Here is a 15377-nt window from a genome sequence, read left to right on the forward strand (position 1 = left end):
TTATCAGCAGAATGAACAGACCAAGCTCCAATTTCCCTTCCACAGGAGAAAAAAGACAGGACCGTTGCAGTAATTCATCACTTTATTCACTTCCAAATGATACACACACTTTACAACACTGCATTAAGTGTAAAGTTATTTTAATACAGCATTTATACACCAGCCCTGTGTTACAGTCTCTTCTTAGCTACTCATTTATTTACCATTGGTTTCCTGAGACATGTTTTATATTAGTTTTAAAAATTACACACGTGTGTTTATTTCTGAACCAAACCGTTCTGTAAAGGAAACAATCACAGAATCTCAATACGTTTTAAATGATGTTCTCCCGCACAAGTCAAGAGCTAGTACAAATACCACACTTAAAAACGGTGGTTCTACAAGGTTCCTTTGGTAAAGAAAGTGGTTCTATATAGAACCCCGAAACTTAATATTTGAAAAGTAATTAAAGGGTTTTCTGCATCGTGAATGGGTTCCTCAGATTAATGGAGAATGTGCTATCAATGGTTCCTTTAAGAGAAGGGTTCTCTACGGTTCATCTACCGTTACAATGTAAAGCCAAATCTAAAGTAGCTGTCTCTTTTCTCAGTTACTTTTATAACTGTGTCCTAAAACATGGCGAACTCGTCTCTTCCGCCTTCGTCTTCACAAAGGCTGTGCGGGTCACTGTTGTCTTCCGGTGTGTGTTAGCGAAGTTAACCTTGCAGCTCCAGCTCCAAAATAACCACGCAAATGTTTGACACACACAAAAAAAAGGGGAAATCATTTCTGTTCAAACAAGGTGTAAATGACTTCCTTCGGTTTCCTTGTTTGTGGTGCATGTATTCGATCATAAAACATAAATACAAATCCGTATCGTGACACCGCTGACGCCCCTCCGAACTCTTCCCCCTCCTGAAATAAAAGGGTGAAAAATAAAAATCCAAGTGCCGTGCTCTGATAAGTGGGTTAAGCTCCTATCTGTTAATTAGGCTATTTCAGATGTGACTAATTTACCAGCCATGGGCAGACAATATGCTAAGCGGCAGGGATTTAGCGGGATGGAGAGGGACGCTCCCCGGGTGCATTCTCTCTGATAGGACGAGACGTTTCAAAGCTCCCCGCCCGACACAGGTTGCTATTTTAATCATCGCTTCACCCTATCTGTTCCCGCATAATGGCGCCTACCGAAAATTAATACATTAAAGGAAACTGAGATAATTGTCTTTATCTGGAAGAAAAAGTCGGAAATCGCTGGCAGTTTTGCCACAGAACGCTCGGAAAATACAAATTAGATTATTATTCAATTATCAGACGCGATGCATCGCTTGCGTTTACTTCTCCATTTTAACCCGGTGTTTTCTCTTCTTTCTTGTCTTGCAGTGTCTGTATAGATGTGTGTTTGTGTGTGTGTGTGTGTGTGTGTGTGTGTGTGTGTGTGTGTGTGTGTGCAGTTTCCGCCAGCTCCAGCAGATGTTGCCAGAGTGCATTGTTTGCTCTGAAGTGTCTGCCACAAGTTCACTGGGGTTCCTCTGCGCTTCTATTCTTTGCTGGATTTATATTTATCTGTAGCTGTTTTGCAGACGTGAACACCTTTCTCATACCTTTTTATATCACCTGCCCTTATTTTAGCTTCTGCCTATAGCTCAGATGTCATTTTAGATGATGCAGCAGTGCAGCTTTGTGTGTTCTGATAAATCTGGTGTTTAGAGCTCCTCTTTTTCGCTCCAGTCTATTAAACATAAAAGTGCAGGGTCTTCTCTAGGATCAGCTCCTCGGGCCTGGGACGCGAGGCTCTGCGTATAACATCACAGTTCGTCATAGTACACTACATACAGAGCTGAGGAAGTCAGAGGCCACACTTCATTTAATAAATATACGGTGCAAATAGCTATTATTCATTTTCAGCATCAGGAAAACAAGACTGACATCTACAACTCCACAGAAGCCTCAGCAGCTAGACTCTGAAAAAAGAGGTTTCTTTGAGGGTTCTTTAGTAAAGACGATGGTTCCATTAAAACCGTCTGCGTTGAACAGTTTGAACGGTGAAATGTTTCCACTTGATGGAGAATGCATCAGAAATGGTTCTGTGTTGAAGTTTGTGGGTTTAATGGCTTTTAATTAGCACCAAAAGAGCAATCAGGACAAGGCAACCATAGAGGAGCTCTGTTTGTTGCTAATAGAAGCATGTTCATAACCAGTGACACCATGCAATCTCAAATCCATTCAGTCACGCTGAGGACTGGGCTCTGTACGTTGTTCATCTTGTGTCATCTTGTGTTTCTCTTCTCCAGCGCCACATCCTTTCAGACCCACGGTGTTGGGTTGTTTTTTCTCACAGCGGAGACAAAGACACAGAACGTGGATTTCTTCAGACCTCAGATGGTCAATCAACAAGGGCTATTATACACTCTCAGAAAACCCTACAGATAGACTACATTCTCTTCACCAGTGGGAGAGGTGAATATTGATAAGCCTTTGTTGCTGAATCGTGTGAAACTAAGGAACATAATATACGTCCTGGAGATGAAATGGAGCATATGAAAACAACACCCCTGTTTTTGTTGTGTCTAGTGTAGATTCCTTTTGGGCCTCATTTTGAAACTGTTCCAGCCCAAACATCCACAGCGCTGTTCATATAAAAGGGTTTCAGATGTTTCTTATATTAGCATTAGATCTGGACTTCTTTCATTTGAAGCACAGCGCCTTAGTTAGGTGCTAAAAGTGGGTTAGCACAATCCCTTCGGTCATATTGCAGTTGCTTGGAAGAAGAAACTCCCAGTGTGTTTCACATAATCTCTCTCTCTCTCTCTCATCCACTGTCAGCACTTGATCTCTCTCTCATCTCTTCTTTAATTAACATGACACCAAAATACATGAATAAGCAAACGACATGTAATAAGCTCCCCCTTCTCTCAGTTAAAATCCAGTGTCTTATTATTTTATATATTTTATATTCAGAACAAAGCAGTGCTGGGCTATTGGAGGTGAGGACTATTATGGAGATCTGTGTGTGTGTGTGTGTGTGTTTATGGCCAGAAGGCATGTCTTACTCAGTCCCACAGTGGACCATTCCGGCTTAGGCTCATCTCTTTGAAATGGGACTTGCCGAGTAATCACTTAGATGAAATAGTGCGGATAAAACTGATAAGATTCACAGTTTTTGAAATCGGGACCATTTTCTCAGCCGTTTTTCTTCCCTGACCTGTCGCACAGAACATTGTATACTTTAGCTCCTCTCACAGAGCGCACCTTTGATCCTTTGTTCCACTCTAAAGCTACTTTTATTGCATTATGAAGTAGGTGTGTATTAAACTCTGATAAATAAACCAGGTTTTAAGTGGGAGATATCGCTGTCAGGATGAAGCCAAATGGATGAAATTAAGTTGCTTTTGTGATTAAAACTGACCATTAAATGAAGCTGTATATTTCACACAGGTTTTCCCTGTGTCTCTGTGGGTTTCCTCTGGATGCCCCAGTCTTCTCCCACGGTCTAAACACACGTGTTGGTAGGTGGAGTAACAGTGAAATTGTCTACAGTTGAGTGTGTGTGTGTGTGTGTGTCCACAGGTGTGAGTGACTGGGTGAGTGTGTGGTGCCCTATGATGATGGACTGGTGCTCTGTGCATGGAGTGGATGGAATGGTTACAGAATGAGTGAATTATAAGACCATTATAAGGTTTTGAATCTGTTTAATTAAGTTAAGACCATTGTTTATCGTTTTTCATTTTAAAAAATGGTAATAATAATAATAATAATAAATGGCTGATGTAATTTCTGGATACCTAATAAACTGGGCAGCGAGGTCAGATACGAGACTGTAGCCTGCAGCCCCGTTCAGTTACTGTGGCTCCATATGTGTCGGGGCTTTCATTTCGTCGCCGGGTTTGTTTGGATCAGTCGGGGGGAGCGCTCGGGTCAAGTGAGTGTGCAGACTTGAGGACTTGGCGAGTTTATTAATGTCTCAAGGCACCACCTCCTGACCCTGTCAAATCAAATATACTGCGCGCTGATCCGCATCTCGGTGGAGGACGGCCTCAGATGATAGATATCGAGTGAACTGCAACCCCTTCAGAATGACATGGGACCCCAGTGCCCACATTGCTCAAGAGCCAGTTAACCTCCATCCCCCCTTTTACACAAAAGCAAAGGACCTGGAGCGCCATTGTGTTTCTCTCCGTCCGCCGCAGAATAAAAGGCGCTTGCTTATGTGCTGCATTAGCCCACGATCTGAAGCAGTGACCTCGGGGCTGAAAGCTACTCTCTTCTCTGCGTTTTTGCCTTTGGTCTTCAGTGTGGTCCTCCACTGTGTTTTCGAGTCGTCTGGATCTGGGCAGCTTCGTTCTTTCTCTCTTTTCTTTTTTCTTTTTTCAGGACGTGATGAACCCCCCTCAACAGTGTGTTAACTGAAATGAGAAGTGACAGATTCACTAAGGGATAATCTCGCCTCCCAAGAAGCAGATATTACTCTGTGCATGCACATTACTGTACGGCCTGAGAGAGAGACTCCCCCCGCCCCGGCCCAACAACGTCCCCCCTCTCTATTGATCTTTGTCACACTAATTTGATCAAAGAGGGTTTCTCTGTTATTAAATAGTGGCGGAATGAACTTGGCCAGAGGATGGGGGCCATATATTGAGCGCCTGAGTGAGTGTCCGTGTGAGTGTGTGTGTGTGTGTGTTAAAACAAAAGGCAACCAATTGGCGAAATATTGCTCCACTTCAGACGTCATCTAAAATTTCACACTTTCGTTTGGTTGTGACTATTTTGGATGGATGCATTTGGACAGGAATTTACAGGAAGTGGAGGCAGGCTCCCGTCACCCAGTGAACAATATTACCCTGTTATTTTCTTTTAAAACAGGCTCTTCTGGATCACACCTATAAAACCTTTAGCCCTGTTCAGTCGGTTCAGGACGTCTGTGTTTAAGATTCTGACTGATTCATGTGTGGTGAATAGGCTCAGTGTAAATGACTGTGATGCACATGACCAGAGTAAAGTGTAGGAAACATGTAAAAACCTTTAATTTAACCTTAAAATTTAACCTTAAATGCATTACCACAAGGAGACGGAGCTGCCGAGTGAAAACAGTGCCTCGTCAGTGAACCGCCTCGGGTGTTTTGCACATGAGGGAAAATAAAATATAACACCCCTCACCAGTCTCGCGTATTGACTGTCTTGCTCTTTATGTTGTGTGCTACTGTAGTAAAATAAATGCTAAAATTTAAACAGCTGTGTGAGGTTAGGGACACAGCATTAATCAGCATTAATCGGTGCAGCCATTTAAGGTGGAACTGAAAATGTAAATAAGGAGTAAATAATGTATCACTGCATACGTAAGCACTGCATGTGTTGCTTTAAGCTGGTGCTTGGTGCATTTAGTAATAGTGCCTTAATGGAAGCAGTGCATTGGCAATGAGCTGAAACGGTTCATTCATTTTTTCCGGCTACTTCCTGAACTGACCACCCTCCTACACCGACATCAGACGCAGGCCTCTTTACAAACCAATCAATGTCAAGAATGTGGAGCTGCAGCCCACGTAGGTAATGAAGGCAGGACGCAGGTATATCTTGCCGTATAAAGCGAGTGTGTGTGGTGTGTTTAAGCTAGATACTTATCCAGAGAGAAATAAATGGTCAGTGCGACAGCTGAGCATTTCTGGTTATGATTTCATAGCTCATACACCTGAGGAATCAATCCCGTCGCCTCGAGGGTGGCGTTTTCCAGCTGTAGGTGGGCGGAGTAGGGGTGGGTGGAGATTAATTGCATATGCATAGATCTGTGCATAATAAATGAAGGTGTATGAAGGGTTAAATAAACAGATATGTTTTCCTGTGGTGCCGGTTTTAAAGAAGCAGCTGAGAAGAATAGTCCAGTTCTGTCCAAAAAACCGAAATCAGGTTAATGCTAACGTTTTATTTTTATTAATGGCGATGTTAATATTGTTGTAGTAATGTGAACACAAGCTGAGAGATATATACAGTTCTCTTAACAATAGACAGCTTTCTTAATAATTTATGATATTTACGTCCATTTTTTAAGCAGTATGTGTGTGTTAGGAAGCTCCAGCCTTCAATGACACTGTCCTAACTCTCACACACATAAACACACACACACACAAACACGCACGCAAAATCCAATATTCACAACCAGCCTGATGTGCAGCGTGAAACACAGCCGAACATCTGCACGCCGGCGACCGAAAACGAGCTCCAGATATTTGAGTTAATTTCGCTGTTGTTTACAGCATTGTGCCTCGCGAATCAGGACACACATCGTAGTCCAGGAGAGCAGCCAAAACACTGCCTTTTGTCGCAAAGTCGCAATTGTTTTTTTAAAAAAAATATAACAGCGTCTCGGCTTAGTGAGCCCCGGGCCCTTTTGTCATTTGGGGGAGAGATAGAGGTAGAAAGAGAAGGAGGATGGAGGTGGGGTTCTGCTCCGGTGTGGATCCTCTCTGGAAGGTGCTGTAAAGGTGGCAGTGGGGTGATATGGGGGGGAGGGTGCAGAGCCATTAAATAAAGTGTTCATTGTTGCCTTTAATTAAATCGTCGATGCGATCGGAGCCGAGCAGGAGATTGGATTGTATGACATATCTCTAGCCTCCGCTGAGAGCTCCCATCAGCTCTGTCGAAGATATCGGGAGTGGAGCATAAAGTCAATTACAGCTCCAACAGGGAGCAGATAGAGGAAGGTGGGGGTGCAAAACACACTCTCAAATGCCATAGTTTAGTTGGAGAGCGCTTCACACTCGCAGACACACACGTGCGCGTTGCAGAAGAAGCCGAGCCTTGTATGAGAAGGTAAAAGTAAACACGGGTGCTGGGTGATATCAGTGTACTGCAACCAGGGGTGGATAAGTGCGCACTTCATTACTGTACTTAAACACTTAAGGTATCTCTAGTCTAAGTATTTTAATATATTGATTCTCTCTCACAAGTTAATTAAACCAAACATATCTAACATTCACTCATCCCCTCCTCTGAATACTAATCCTTCAGCGGGAGCTGAGGCACCGCGCTGTCTTTGTCAATGACCAAGATTTATAGTTTGAGCTGAATTGATCGGTTAACGTTTGCATTAAGAGACAGTAAGTAGAATAACATTAACCCCGCAGAGCATTAGCGCTACACTATTGTCCAGGTCTGAGCTGGAATTTCCTGACCCCGGGTCTCGGTACATTGACAAAACGGAGCAGGGCTATGAAGGTTGCTCTCGATGATTGGGAGCAGAGATTAATGCCTTGAGCCTGATATTGTTTGCGCTGAGCTCGTGGCAGTGGATCGAAAGGGTGCTCGAGGTAGTAGAGGTCAGAACTTCACCCTCAAATTATTTTAAAGAGGACTCGAGCAGTCCTTCACGCCACAGCCGACGGCCCTTCAGAGACACTCTGGAGTGTTATCGCAACAAGGGAGCGGGGAATTCTCAATATGTTCCCTTAATCAGCGCAATTAAAAGCCATGTGCTCTGGCGTGGAGCGGCGACGAAGATGAAGGGCGTCGTGGAGGACCCTGAGCTCTGTGTAGAGGAGTCGGGGCCGCAGAGCGGTGGGACGCCGGCGGGGGATAGTGGTTTAAATGTATGAGCCGCGGCCCGGCCAGTGTTTATTTTGTTTATCTCAGGATTGTATGATACGCTTGTCAGAAATATGAATGCCACAGAAGCGAAGTGGATAAACAGCTTTCCGAAATCAGATCAAAAAAACAGATTAAACTTGCGTGCGCTGCAAAAATATTTGGTGCATTTATTATATCCCCCCCCCTCCTCCACTCCAGATGAAAAATTGCAGGCCATACATCTAAGCCCTGACAACGTAATTGATTTTCTATTGATGTACTTCCCGGCCACACTTATCCTTAATTCTATCATTGAATTTAATGACAGAAAATAACAGCTCGGATCAGATCTTCACGAGCCTACTGAGATGGAACAGAGGCCAAGCTCATCTTCTCACACCCCACATGCGGAATCATGCTCAAAAAATCATGCTATTTCATGACCAAGAGGGAGATTTAGATATTGACGTAGGTGAAGGGGACATGTTACGAAAAAATCCCCTGTTGTTCAGTGCACAAGCGCATTAACGTGTGGATCTGGAGCAGTGAAACAAGAACACCCAGTCAGTCTCTTTAGAATTGCTCCGCCCCCTAGTCTGAGTCTCTCCAATCATAGCTTTGGACCTGACGAGGTTAACAAAAAAGCAAAACATAAACAAGTGCGGCATTAGGACGGAGAAGAAAGAGAACCGAGCGTAAACGGCCAAAAAATTCTTTTTCTTTTTGTTTTCAATGGTTTTTTTCAGCTGTCCTTCTTTAGTCCAGCGACCGACTCTAAAGCAGAAGAGCGTCTCAGGACGTAGCGGCCGGGCTTCATTACGCCGCCTTCTTCTTCTTCACGAACGAGTATTTGTGCTACGATTAGCAGCAGCCAGGCTGCCACTGGATGTTTGTAATGTGATAAAAAGTTCTGGACGAGCTTCAAACCAGGTTTGGATAAAGGCCTCTGCCTGTGCCTTGGCTGAATGAGACAATCATTTTCAATGGGCTCCCACTGCTCCGCTTTCTCTCCCTCTCTCTCCTCGCCGCGAGCGGGATTCAGCCGCATGAATGTTTGTTGATTTCCCTCTGAAATCAAGGAGCAGATTAGTCTGAATTGGTCGGGAATGAGGCGGCGAGGCTAGGTGGCTTGCTGTTGCCCAAACCCATTTTCTATTTCCTGTGTGTGTGTGTGTGTGTGTGTGTGTGAAGGTGTGAGAGAGAGGGCAATGGTAATTACCGTCTGTTTCTCTGGCTCAGTCTTCAGCACTGCTCTGCTCCAGTCTCGTTGTTATCCCCAGATCAGCTCGACAGCTTGTGTTTGCGTTCGCAGTGTATCGACTTCCAAATCCGGCCTCAAATAATACACACACACACAAAAAAAGAGTGAAATCCACGTCATCGTCTCTGTATTTCCTCTCTCTCTCTCTCTCCCTGTGCCTGTCTCTCAGTCTCCCTCGCTATTTCAGTCCCAATGCATGTCTCAGACCATCTCTATATCTCTCTGTCCATCTCTGTCTCCCTGTGTACCACGTTTTTCCCCGTTATTCCGTCTTATTCTCTGTGTTTCATTATCATTCTCTCTCTCTCTCTCTCTCTCTCTCTCTCTCTCTCTTCTTCAGGAGATCTTTGCCTCTTTCTCCCCTCCTTTTTCCCTTCCATCTTCTATTTTTTCTCCTTGAATAATGCGTTTGATTACAAAGGGAGAGTGTGGCCATGTTTGCAGGCCTGAGTGAAGTGCTTAATTAAGTGATTATAACCAGCCAAGATTGGCCTTCTCTCTCTCTCTCTCACACTGGTCCTGGTCTAGTCTTTTGCCCCACACCTCCCTTATCACTTCACCCACCCACTATTCAGAGCCCCCTGCGGTGGCTGTTTCTTTTCAGGGATTTTTTTTTAATCGTTTTCTCCTTGTCTCCCTCTGAAGCCTCTGCCAAAGCGGGGAATGATTATGGAGTGTTTAAGTAGTGAATGGAGCAGCGCTGGGTGCTGCTTTCAAACGAGGGTAAACCCATCTGCATCGTAAACAATGCACCAATCAGCTCCATCACTGACACCAAGGTGGGGTTTCTCTCTGAGGAGCCGTGGTGTGAAGTGCTGGGAGTTTAGGTGAAATTGTGTCTGTAACTGGTCATCATCATGGTCATTGTCATCGTTAGTGTCCTTGACGTCCTCCAGTTGTGGACAGATTTACACTGTGGGCAACCTTGTTTATTCATTTTTTCCTGTTAATTGGTGTTGTCTTTAAAGGTGCGGTCAGTCATTTTTATTATCAAAACATATCCATTTTTATGAACATGATTGTTTATTATTTTGCATGATATATTTAATGTGAGCCCATCTCACATTAAGCGAAGGACCACGCTGCTCTGTAGCCCCTGAAGAAACCAGTTTAAACACCTTAGTGCACTGTGCTGGGAATCTTCCCACTGTGAACTGCCCCTTTCACACATGAACTCCACGTTATCAGGTCCAGGGATTTTACAGAAAATACTGTGGAACATTAGCGGCTCTGTTCACACATGCAGCCACTTAGACTTTACCTGGAGTCTCTACTAGGATGCTAGCGGGATAAGGAAGCTGAGAGGAATAAGGAAAGAGAGAGGAAGGAAGCTGTAAATAGACAAAATACTCAGAGGACATTTCATACCTGCTCACGGGTGTGTGGCTTTATCCTCTAAATGTGTGTGTAAATGTTATCACAAGTGCCTGTTAGCTGGCCAGCTACAACGTAACCTGTTTTATTTTCAATCCTTTCTGTTCATCCAGCACCGGTCGCTTAAATTTGCTCTCTCCAAAACTGTTTTTTATCGTCAACACATGTCGGTGTGCGCTGTGATGAGCTGAACTGCACAGCGCCGAAAACCCTTCACTCATGAGTGTTGATATTTTGAGACTGGCAGTATGAAAAATATGGATTCTGCCCATTCCTAGATTGCACTTTTAAATTGGTTTAAAATCAGATGTATTTGACATATCACTATTTTGTTTCTTGTTTTGTTTTTGGGAAAATTTATTAGCAGACAATTTAGCCTTTTTAGGATGTGTATTGAAACTGCAGTATTGCAAACATAGGCTAAAAATCATGTGTCTTTAACTTATCTTAAAAACCTTAAAATAATAATAATAATAATAATGTTTTGCCTTCATTTGCAAAATTCCTATTTTGGAGTGTGTACCATCCTCATGAAGCAGAGTTAATGTAGCATTATACACATGGACTTTTAGCACGGGAATTTTAAAAAGTCTCTACAGAAATCTATGTAGTTTTGGCGATAGAAATCTAGACGGGAGTCTTCGTTTTGAGTGGAGACTCGCCCCGAGCCGCAACACGAAACTACATTTAATGCATGAGAGTTTGTGGGGTCCGATGCGCGGCGTCAATAATTGATGAGCTCGGCGGAGTGTGGCGCTTTGGAGATGGGCTGCTGCTGTTGGCTGCAGAGAAAGAGAGAGAGGGAGAGAGTGGCTCAAGTGTTAGATATTCTCTCGCGCGGTGTAGGATGTTATGCTGTGCCACCCACACTTTAGAGCAAGCGAGCTGTGAAATGTATTCATTGTAACATTGGAAAATGGAGGCAAGGAATTGCCTGTAATGTCTGACATCCAGGGCAAGCAGCCCGCGTCACCTGCATTATTTCGCTTGTGTTTCTTCTTCTTTTGTGTTATTATGATTATTATAGGTCTGGGGAAACGGCCAGCAATTTCATTACGGTGTGACTCCGATGGGGGGTGGGGATGGGGTTGGATGGGGGAGGGTGGGGAAATGGCTCACCATTCACTGACCCCATCTCAGCGGATCAAATGAGAAGTCAGCTCAAATAAAGTTAATAGTGCATTAACCAGACCCAGCGTCGGCTCCAGCCCCCGAGCGCTTATTCCTTATTTCTTCTACAGCGGCTTTGCCTCGCTCGTTCCCTCACTCCCTCTCTCTTTTTCCCCTCACTCTCTCTGTCTCTCCCTCTCCCTCTCTCTCTCTATCTCTATGCCAACCTCTCTCGTCCCCTCATTTGTCTTCCTCCCTCTCCCCTCTCTCGCCTTTCTCGCCTCTTGCCTCTTGCAAAGCCACTGAGCAGCTACTGTATATTTGTACCTCCAGGCGGAAAAGAAAAAAGAGGGGGAAACATGAAAGATAGAAAAAAAACGAGAGGATTGGCTGCGATGTATAGGAATGGGGCGAGGGAACCAATGGAGTGTGCCGCCGGCCCCTCCCATCTGCATATCTCCGCTCCTCTGCAGCTTCACAAGAGGCAGGCTGATGAATAACATAGAGGGGACTTGTCTCTGGGATTATTAATTTCCCATCTCTCTCTCTCTCTCTCTCTCTCTCTCTCTCTCTTGCAGTCTGTCTTCCTTTTTCTCCATTTCTCTGTACCTCTCTTATTCCCCCTGTCTCAACCCTCTACTCCATTGCTGCCCTCCCAGTTTCTCTCCCTCTCTCTCTCTCTCTCTCTCTCTCTCTCTCACATACTTTGAGCTCTCTCACTGTCTCTCCTCTCTTCCTTCCCTCTTTCTCTTTTTATACCCCTATCCCCCTCTCTCTCTCTCTCTCTCTGTCTCCCCCCACTCAGCTCAGTTTCCCCCCTTTTTTGTTTCTCGCCTAACTGGCTTTTTTTTTTTCCAATGATCCTCTTCCTGAAGTGCGAGAGTGCATGAGCCGCGTGCGAGAGTGCATGAGCCTAGCGCGAGAGAGCGCTACATGGAGCTGCTCAGTAGTCAGCGCTAACGCTAACGCTTACACCGCCCGGTGAGCTATTCATCCTCCCGAGAGCTCGCATCACACTGGGGTGAGTTGGTGTGTGTTAAAATCAATATTTGGACCAGGTCTGTGTGTGTGTTTGTGTGTGTGTGTATGTGTGGTGGGTGAGGGAGACCCTCTGCTCAAGCAGAACAGGAGGAGGGGAGGTGTGTGTGAGAGAGAGAGAGGTGGGTGTTGGGGTGGTTGTGTATGAGGGAGACCCTTGGCTAAAGCAGAACAGGAGGGAAGGTGTGTGTGTGTGTGTGTGTGTGGTTTATAATGAAGTGTCTGCGCTGACTCTTGCTTGCACTCTGCTTGTGCCTGGAACTACAGCTGACCCATAGAAGCGAAGAGGATTTCAGCTGAGGAGTGAAAGGAAGTCCAAGGGCCGTAGATCCACTGACGTTTCTAATCACGAAGCATGCGTTAATCCCACAGATGCAGGGAGACCCTGATTGCAGAGAGAGGAAGAAAACAGCAGTTGTGAGGGGAGAGGGGAGATAATGACAGCTAATTGAAAAGGCTGGGAATTACGCACTGTTTTTGTTAATTCCCTTCTTTTCCATCCTCTCCCTCTCTCCATTTCTATGTCTCTCCGAACGTGTGGATCTCTCTGTGATCAAATATTGATGACTCTCTCTCTCTCTCTCTCTCTCTCTGCTGCAGAAACAATAACGACGGTAATGACATTTGCGGTGGAAATTAGTTATGGGAGCAATAATAACTTATAATTGAATACTTAACAATTCATGTGACCTGCTTGGGCGCGAAATCATTTGTTGTGATAAGCACCAACGGCGGAGGCTAATTGCGTTCCAAGGCATTTTATTTTTAGTTTTTAAAAGACAAATAATGTGAGAATAAATGCTGACTTCCACTTCCACTCCTTCCAGAGGCACGTGGCTTTGTTTTGATAGGATCGACGTGTAATACGTCACCGGCCTGAGGCGGGGGTTAATCACCTGGGCTGCTGCTGTTGTGGGTGTGTGTTTTTAGCGTCTGTTGTATTTATATTTAGAAATCTTTAATCAGTGAAACATCACATTTTCCCCCAATTATTAATGCCCCAGCGTCAGAGAGAATCTTCTGTCCATCAAAGGGTCATTGTATATGTTAATAGTCTTAGGATCCACTTGTGAACCTTCCGAGGCCCCCAAAATACCTTCAACACATTCAACAAAGAAAGCACCTGATAATGAGGTGTGATGGAATAAAGAAAACATATGGAACATATTCACTGAACATAAACACACAGAAGACACAGCTGTGATGGTGTTACTCCCTGTGTGTGTGTGTGTGTGTGTGTGTGTGTGTGTGTGTGTGTAGAAGCTGATTTCATGCTGCTGCTATTACTCAGCTTTTAGATTCCCCTCTGGTTAAAAAAGTAGGAGGAGGAGGAAAACTATAGCATGCCTTTACTTTAGCAAGGAAACCCCAATCACACGCCACACACACCTTCCATTTTGGTGTCATCGCCTCGCAGCTGAGGAGCTGTGTTCGGAGCTGCAGAATACCCCCATATCCCGTTTATATAATTTAGTGACTCACCATGTGGGAGCGCTGGGCATTATGCAAGTTTTGCGGATTGTGCTTTGAATAATTGTTCGTCTACGCAGCACCTTTGAGGGGGCACATGCACACACACACATACACATACACACACATACACACACACGCACACACACACACATACACACACACGCACACACACACACATACACACACATGCACACGCACACACATACACACACATGCACACACACACACACACGCACACACACATACACACACACACACACACACACAAATACATGGATGCCCTCTGGTCTCAGCGTGTGTCCGAACCCCTGCAGAGAGTGCGTATGTGTTTTGTGTGTGTGTGTATGAGTCTCAGAAGCCAGCTACCCTTTTTTCCCCTCTCTCTTTCTCTCTCTCTCTCTCTCTCTCTCTCTCACCCCGCCCCAGTGGGCGATGCTGGATGGGTGAATCCTGTGGGTCCACCTTAAAAAAGGCAGGGAAGCACTGGCACATCAGGCTGAATAATTCCAGCGCTCCAGAGTGGGAATATATTCACAGGAATACTGCATATGCCCTGTGCCTGCAATCTACTTTAGCACTCATTAGATCCGGAATACATCATGCAGATTCGGCCCAGTCCTCTCATTTGAAATTCTGCTCGACTTGACAGAAGTTAGAGAGGAGAATGTATAATCAAAGGGATGCTGCTTTTTTGGCTTGCCATATGATTTTCAGTTTTAAAATGGAGCCAACATTTGCAGCAGAGCTTTTCAAAGCCTCGTGGTGGTCAGAGTGTATTGTAAAACATGTACATTCACTTTATATGATGTAGCTTCGTTTTGTATATTTGCATTCAAAGCATTTAAACTGGGATCTGTCAGAAATGCAGCGTTTTGCAGTGTTATACTTTATATATACTGTATAATATACTATAATACTATATAATGCTGTGCAAAATGTGAATAAAATATAAAATGCAATGAGGTTCGAATAATTATAAACCTATAATTGAAATTGTATTTGTTATTTTTCTTGTTTTAAAATATTTGCTTGTTTTTCATTTTTTTGATTTTTTTTTTTCAACACAGTTGGGACAGATGCATGTTTACCACTGTGTTGCCTCATCTCTTCTTTAAAACAACGCTCTGTAAATGTTTGGGAACAGAGGAGACCCATTGCTGTATCTTTGAAAGTGAAATGTTTTTCCATTCAGTTGCTCAACCGTTCAAGTCTCCATTTAAATATTTTTCATTTCATAAAGCACCAGATGTTTTCAATGGGTCTGAACTAGTCTATCACGCCCTTTTGGATTGGACTGGTACTGACACCTCCCCTGAATAAAAGATAAGGCCTGGATGGCAGCATGTTGCTGATGGTCAGATTGTCCCTCTCCTCTTTAACCTGCACAACAAACATTTTGATTTGTTGGGCCACAGAACACTATTCCACTTCACCACAGACCACCTTAAATGAGCTCAGGCCCAGAGAAGGTGGCTGTGGTTCTGAATCCTGTTTGTGTATGGGTTCTTCTTAGCATTTGTGAGTTTTAACTCGGATTTGTGGATTCAGAGACAAACGTCTCACATGCAGTGATTTCCACTACAGA

The 15377-nt window shown here is 44.3% G+C and overlaps 1 protein-coding gene across 8 annotated transcripts in view; it reads left to right on the forward strand.

The window, feature by feature from the left end:
* The window catches only part of rbfox1 (RNA binding fox-1 homolog 1), a 309662-nt gene that overhangs the window by 215656 nt on the left and 78629 nt on the right, over positions 1-15377 (forward strand). Inside the window, exon 1 of one of the 8 annotated variants that reach the window (XM_066641707.1) lies at positions 12163-12302. The exons of the other annotated variants lie outside the window; for them this stretch is intronic. The gene's annotated coding sequence lies outside the window, so the exon portion shown is untranslated. Of the gene's footprint in view, positions 1-12162; positions 12303-15377 lie in introns of those variants that run through there. 8 annotated transcript variants of the gene reach the window in all.

This window comes from Hoplias malabaricus, chromosome 13 (genome assembly GCF_029633855.1).
Source record: "Hoplias malabaricus isolate fHopMal1 chromosome 13, fHopMal1.hap1, whole genome shotgun sequence".
In the NCBI taxonomy this organism is placed as follows: Eukaryota; Metazoa; Chordata; class Actinopteri; order Characiformes; family Erythrinidae; genus Hoplias; species Hoplias malabaricus.